The sequence below is a fragment of the Triticum dicoccoides genome, chromosome 5A, assembly GCF_002162155.2.
Source record: "Triticum dicoccoides isolate Atlit2015 ecotype Zavitan chromosome 5A, WEW_v2.0, whole genome shotgun sequence".
NCBI lineage: Eukaryota > Viridiplantae > Streptophyta > Magnoliopsida > Poales > Poaceae > Triticum > Triticum dicoccoides.
The window spans coordinates 5304050-5311395 of record NC_041388.1 but is presented as its reverse complement, the minus strand read 5'-3'; the positions used below and the strand labels follow the sequence as shown (position 1 = coordinate 5311395).

At 41.1% G+C, this 7346-nt stretch overlaps 1 pseudogene; it reads right to left on the bottom strand.

Annotated features, from left to right (window-relative positions):
- Positions 1-2266: 2266 nt before the first annotated feature.
- LOC119297234 lies at positions 2267-6980 on the bottom strand (annotated as a pseudogene).
- Positions 6981-7346: the final 366 nt, after the last annotated feature.

Below are 7346 nucleotides of genomic sequence, written 5' to 3'. Positions count from 1 at the left end.
CATCAGGATTGATGGATAGAGAACGGATTCTGGTGTTCTGACGTACGTGCTTGCATTGCAGGCATCACCTGGGGCGCCGGCAACGCCATGGGCCACAGGTTCGTCGAGTTCTTCGCCGGGCCGCGCACCATCCAGGTCGTCTCCTCCGAGCCCCAGGCCGTCGCCGCCGATTCGTCCCTCGACTCGTGCGGCGCCCACAACAAGGCCTTCGCCGACGTACGTACTCATCTTTCTTCTGGTATCTAGTAGGTATATCTATTTGTATGATGACAGCCAAGAGTTTCAATTGATTGTTTGGTGCGTGCAGTGCCTCAACCACTCCCGGAGCTACATCGGCCGGTGCCAGTTCTACCTTGACTTGCTCAATCAGTGCCGCCGCGGCTCCAGCAACGCCGGCCTCGCCGCCGCAACCACCATCGCTTAGACATCGGCTCAACCGGTCGGCTAGTTTTTAGTTCATATCTGTTTATCTACCAAGATTAATTCCTGTTGCCAGTCATGGTATTTGTAGTAGTGCTAGACATCTCGTGGACTTATCGTCTCAAGTCTCTCCTCGTCTCCTTGAATGAATGAATGATTACTTAGAGATTGATTCATATGCTCTGTTTTTACTTAGAGATTGATTGATGCCAATGGGGAGCTGCCGACATGGCCATGCTCCACCTACACAACATATTGGTTATTTTGTCGGCCGGCAGTGGCGGAGCCAGGATTAGTGCAAGCCCCGGGCCCAAAAAAAATTAGGATGAGGGAAAAACTTAGCGTCCATAAGGCTGCAACTACCTCAAAAAACACCCCATACGAGAACATACACAATATGGCTCAATTGCACAATAATATTAGGTATCAAACTTAATGCTTAACAATACAATAAAATGGATAAAACACAACAAATAAAACGGCATGGGATACAAAAGAGTACCTAGTCGATGTTGTGCTTCTTTGCTGCCACCCGTAACCTGATCAACAGTTAAAGAAGAACCAACACCTTCAAAACATGAAAAACATAGTTTCATAAGAGAAGGCATAAAATGAAGTGAAATAACTAACATTGGTAAATGAGTACCAAATCAGTGGGTTGCTTGAAGTCGAAGGCTGTGATGTTGATTCAGTGTCTTCAGGCCCTTGATTCCCCTGAGCTGAAATCCAGGCGTAGACACCTTCTGTGCAGGTGACCGACCAAAGAAAATATTTTCTTCTTCTACTTCTACAAACATGAAATATGATTGACACAAAAATGAATCAATATCGACTTCAGCAATTCACACCTGCCAATACATATATGCAGAATTTTCAATTAAAATTTATTTAGTTGAATTCAACAGTTCACATGCCAATAGAGTAGTAGACGTACACAAGCAAAGTATGGAGGACTCAATTAACTTGTACAGTTGTACTGAAACAATTAAGTCACCTTGTTTTACAAATTACAACTGATTTTTCAGATGCAAGATTGACTAGTGGTTGATTGATCTGCACTCCTAGTCTGCAATAGCAAGATTGACGGCGACTGCACGTCTATAGCCAGCAGCAGTTGGCCGGGGCCGCGCACCCGCGCTTGCGCAGGACAGCGGGACTTGGCGGAGGGACCAGGATACTCGGGTGTCACGAGGCCGGGAGGGCGCCGGTGGCGGACGGCGGCCGTAGGCGGCAAGGGAGCGTTGGATCACGCGCACGGGAGGGAGTTAGGTCGTGCCTGGGTTGTGCGTGCGTGGGCTCGTGTTCAGCCAGCCTTGGGCCTTCAGCTCTGCGGGCTGCAGGTGTGCTGAACCCCGGGCCTATACGAATTCTACCTAAGTAATATAGCCGGAGGAAAACCTACGCCCCGGGCCTGGGCCCTGGGTGCCCTGGTCGTGGCTCCGCCCCGGCCGGTGAAAATTATACATGTGAACTTTTGTACTCTCCCTCTCTCTCTCTTTTTTGAGCAGAGATATTAAAACCAATAAGGGCCAAAGGAAGATGCCAAGACTGGGCTATCCATGTGGCGAACTGGAAGAAAAGAAGAACATATCTCTTTTCAAATTACAATATCAAAAGTAGCATATAATATACGTAGTTTATTACATAGTTCTGAAAGACTTAAGCCAAGCCATCATTTGATAACCCCACAGGGTTCATGGTTGTTGCATAGGCCAAGAGCTACTCGGAACTTCACAACGGTGATAGGAAAATCCATCCTTACATAAGAGAATCTGTCTCTTTATTCCATTTATAGGTAATCACTATTAAAACTTGAATCAAATCTAACATATATAAAATGCTTTGCTTAAATTATCAGGGTGTCGATAAGCCTTTTTCCTTGGTGGAAATGCCCAAAGACAGTACGATACTAATCCTCGGCCTTTATTTTCTTGAATCTTGCCAGTCGCTTCTCATCCAACAAACCAGGTGCTGGTTCAACCACCGTTTCCACATCCACGCCATAGAATATAGCTACTGAGGTCCTTTCCTTCTCTGCATTTGTCAAGACCCTATGTGGTGGGCTCTTGAAGATGCCATTACTCATTATCTGCGTGAAAAAAAATTAAATGCAACTTTGTGACGACTCAGAGGCCACACTAGGATATTCAATTAATCAAATTCTTCCATATTTATTAATACACCCTTCGTTTCTCAATAATTCACATTCTAAAAAAATTTGGACAAAATAAGCAAAGCATTTATCAGTACTATTGAGCCATATAACCAATCAATCAAAACCATGTTAGCAAAAGAAGCCCAAAATAAGGGGTGTCGCTTTTTATTTTACTGTTGATTACTCCTTGGAACATTAATTCAGATTGTGAAGTAAGATGACATAAATCCAAGACCCATAATCTGAAGTGTTTGACATAGAGGGAGTAGATGAAGTAGCTTGTATTTGTAGGTGCCTACCTCAATGCACTCTGCTATGTTGATCAACAATGTATAAGGCTTGGCTAGAACATTGTACCATTTTCCATTTCTCAGAACTTACAAGCCACCGACGTTCTCTTCGAGGAAAAGGATTGAAAGGGCGCCACCATCATAGTGAGGCTTGAAGCCCAAAACAAGGTCAGGCCTCGGACATGGAGGGTAGTAGCCTAGCCTAGCTAAAGCTCGGGCCCTGGTTGTGGTCCTATTGATGAAGAAATCCTCATCGAGCTCTAGAAGATTTGCCAGGGTTCGCATGATACAATCTTTTATTATCTTGGTTCTTGACGCGTAGTGAAGTAGCACATCCCTGTAGAAATGATCTGGAAAAGTCAAGTTCAAATATTCAACAGAAACATTAGCATACTCTTTCAGTTTCTATATGTTGTTTCACAAATGTTTCACATGGAACTATTGCTTCCTGCTTAGGGTAGTCTCATGTCAAATTTGTTAATAGTGTGGGTAGAATATAGGGAAATCTAGAATACCACTCACTTGGCTAACTGAGAAATTATCTCTAAGCTATCACTGATGCAAAGGTCCTATAGTTCTCTCAAGCTAAGCCTTCTCACCAAGTCAAGGCCGCCACCCCTCCCATCCTCTCACTCCCCACCTCATGCAGGGCCCAATTTAATTTGCCAGTCTCTGCTCTGTACCTCGTTCAAAGCCCCATGTTCATTGGTCATGCTACATACTATTACTTTGTTTATCACAAATATTTTGATGCTTGAGCAAATATTTGTTTTGCTAAATGCTGGTTAATGGTTATTGCTCGTGTGTTCTGTATATTCTGGTGTAGATTCGTATGTTCTCTCGCCATTAGCAGGTAGTCCAAAATGTTGTTAAAATACCCACTTAGAACTTGAGCCCTTCAAAATTAGAAATGGATATGCTAATATTCCCTCTGATTGTCTATTCGAGTCTCTAGAATCTTTGCAACTGCAATGTTATGTACATGACCATTAGTGTGAAAAATTCATCATCAACATCAAATTGATACTCAGGAAGTCGTCGTGCTAAGGCCCCATAGGACCAGCGCACTAGAACAGTAACCGCTGCCGATGAAGAGTAGTGTAGATCGGAAGGATCCAATCTGAAGACACGCGAATGCCGATGAAAGACGAGCAGATAAAAAAAACATCAAATTGGTACTACAAATTTATCTTTCACTATCTGCTTCCCAATATTTTCTATCTGAAGGAACCACATCTTTATATATACTCCATACTAATTTGAGGCTTCATACTAAGCTCCTCATCAGTCCACATCATTCAAATTAATTCGGACGTTAGATCTAATAATCAATGGTTGTGATTAAAACATAAATCATGGTATATAATAGCTGTCCAGTTCCACCTTTTTAGTTGGAATATAACTTGAGTTAGTATTTATGATGCCAAACCAGATAAGGCATTAAGTTTGTACCTATACCATATATTTTGGCCCAATTAAGAAAAACAATCACGTACAAAAGAAAACTAAAGCAGACGTAAGAAAAGAGAGTCCTACCCTTTCACGTACTTTTAACAAACATACCCAGCTCTAGTTAGAAAATAAGTAAAAAACCATGTACCAAAAAGGGAATCCTCAACCCACAACAAAGAGAGTCGCCCTATATTTATCAACACTATTAAACTAGTCTCCCTAAAAAAGACTATCCTAAAGTACTCAATGCAGACATAAAAAGGATTGTAATAGTAGTAACCAAAATTTTCTCACACAAATAGTCAATAGATATTTTAAAATCAGATTCTATAATATTATACTTCTGCCATGTATAATTTTTTTATAAAATAACTAGCCCGTGCGCTGGCATGAGTTGATGGCTAATTTTCCTAATTGATGGTCCAAATGTCACTTTTACCACCAGATGCCTAAGTCCAAAGGGACTAAAATTTTGAGCCATCTATTGCTTTTAACAGTCTTTGATTTTAGTAAGTGGCTAAAATACATTCACTTTTATCACTCTTATTGTTAATACCTACAGGTACAAACATCTTTACCACATTATTTTCTACGCACAAAATAATTATTATATGAAATTTTGTGTGTGTGTGTGTGTGAATGCATTGGCTCAACAGTCTTATTATTTAGCTATCTGGATGATTAGATAATAGTGGTTTTATTTCCTTCTACTTATTAGTGAGCTATGGATAACCAGATTACTTGCCTCAAAGATTTGGGATACTTGGGCCAAAGGTGGAAACTTCTCTCCTCTTCCGGTTCTACTTGCAGAGATAAACGGCAAGACCAATCGAGGGTCTGGCCTTCAGATTGCAGCAGCTCACTTCTGTACCCTTCAAGACGAAAACGCTTGCCATCAATTATGTTGTTGTATTTTTGCTTCTCTTCAATAGGCTGCCCGAAGAACTCCTTGGATGCATTCATCATCGCATCCATAAGAGAGGCCTCGATACCATGGTTAGTAATCTAGGACAAAATAAGTTGGAAATAATTAATAACAAATATTGCATGTACAAAATAAAAGGATTAGAAAAACCGAATATATCAATAATTGGGTTCAGAATACAAGGTGCATAGTGGTTTTTTGGCTTTGGGGCACCATGGCTCTCAGTGAGCCAAAACTACTTCAGATAATTAAAACCTAATTCCAAAAAAAATGTGAAGAATATCAGATGTGTAGATTGGAAGTGTTTACGGCAATGAAATGTTTTAGAAAATAATACAACGATTTAAATCCTGCACACAGAAGTAAAAAAAAGAGAGGTAAAAATAGGGTTCAAAATAGAAGTCTCAAAATTTGAATCTTGGGCTCAAAATTGTTTCATTGTATTTTCTCCAAATGACATACAAGTGAATTGTTCTATGTATGGAACATCGCTAGGTTAAGTAACATGTCGATGAATACAAGTATAAATTTATTCGGATTTTATGACTTATGGGTAACTGGAAACAGATTTGGTTCGTGCATGGTACCGATGGTGGCCTTGAGGCAAACCTAAGAAATATTTTGCTTTAGACTATTTAGATTCTAGTTAGCTCACTAAACCAAGGGAGCCCATGATAGTAACTTTAGGTCCGTCACGTAGTTGCACAGCAATAGACCAACGCAAGTATACGTCCTATCATGTGGTGTAACCAATAATGTGTGTTTTTATAATTTCAAAGAAATTAGGGCGTCTTTGATTCGCATGGTTCTCAAAATGCGGGAATAGGAAAATGTAGAAATAGACCGTCATGTCCTTTTGTACCCTATAGAATTTGGAAGAGTGTTTGATAGCACAGGAAAACAATGAATTCAACAAAAAGGTTTGAGTGGATGAATTTTTTTCCTCCAAAATGTAGTACAAATGAATCCGGAGGGAAAATCCCTAAGGATTTCAATCCTACGAATCAAACGACCATCACAAGAAAAAAATCCTATGGATCCAAATCCTCCAAAAATCCTACGAAATTCCATTGTATCAAAGGAGCCCTTAAAAAAATCATCCATGGGTAGTTTTGTTATGCCATGTGTAAAAACAAAATAACAAATAAGGGCCAAAAAGCAACTATTCATTATATTGTTATATGTTAAACAATTGTGTTTTCCTTGTGTATAGAGTAACAGCATGTGCACACTAGTAAATATCCAATTGTCCCCACTGTTTAAGGTGGGTAGAAAATTTAATTGGTTTTGCCTGGTATCAGGTCAGCCGGAGCTATGGCTCAAGTTACCCAAGTTCAACTGTCACGATGAGCTCATCCACAAGACACCGTTAAAATCTTTCAAAAGCTGGACCAGGAAGCATGTGAGCAATTAACAAGATATGCAAATAAAATCTAACTTATACCGTTTGACAAAAAATTAGTCCCCTAAGAATGCACTGTTCCTAGAAAGATTACTAATTTTCTTTTGGTGAAAGAAAGATCACCATGAAGAAGCCCCAGGTCTCGAGCGCCCACCGGAGTTTCGCTGCCTCCTCGACGGCACCACCATCGGTGTCAGGCCTGGAAAGGCGGCCGAGGTCGATGACGGGGATAGGCGCAACACCTGCGGCAGCGGACGGGCGGTCCTGCTGCGGCATGACATACCGGGCTGGTACGTTGCCTTCGAGTTTCAGCTCAGGGTTCGCTTCTCCCTCCATTGCCCCTTTCATATTGCCCGGTGGTATACTCAAGTGCATGCGCTATGGGCAGGAGGCCAAAATATATAGTGAAGCTGAAAGGCTGAAACGTCCAGCTTGAGCGTGGCCGGCCCAAAATTTTAATCAGTGTATGACTGCTACCCAAATTTTAGTATAGCACCAACATTTTTTTTGAAGGGAATATATGTATAGCACGTGTACACCTACAAGGCTACAAAGTGCATTGTGAAACATGCGGAGAGGGCAAGAGAGTATTTTTTTTTTTTGCGGGGAAGGGCAAGAGAGTATTTGTATTACCGCCCAAGTTTTTGAACCTTTTCGAACATGGTTGGTAAGATGCTCATTTCTCCACGTGAATATTTAATG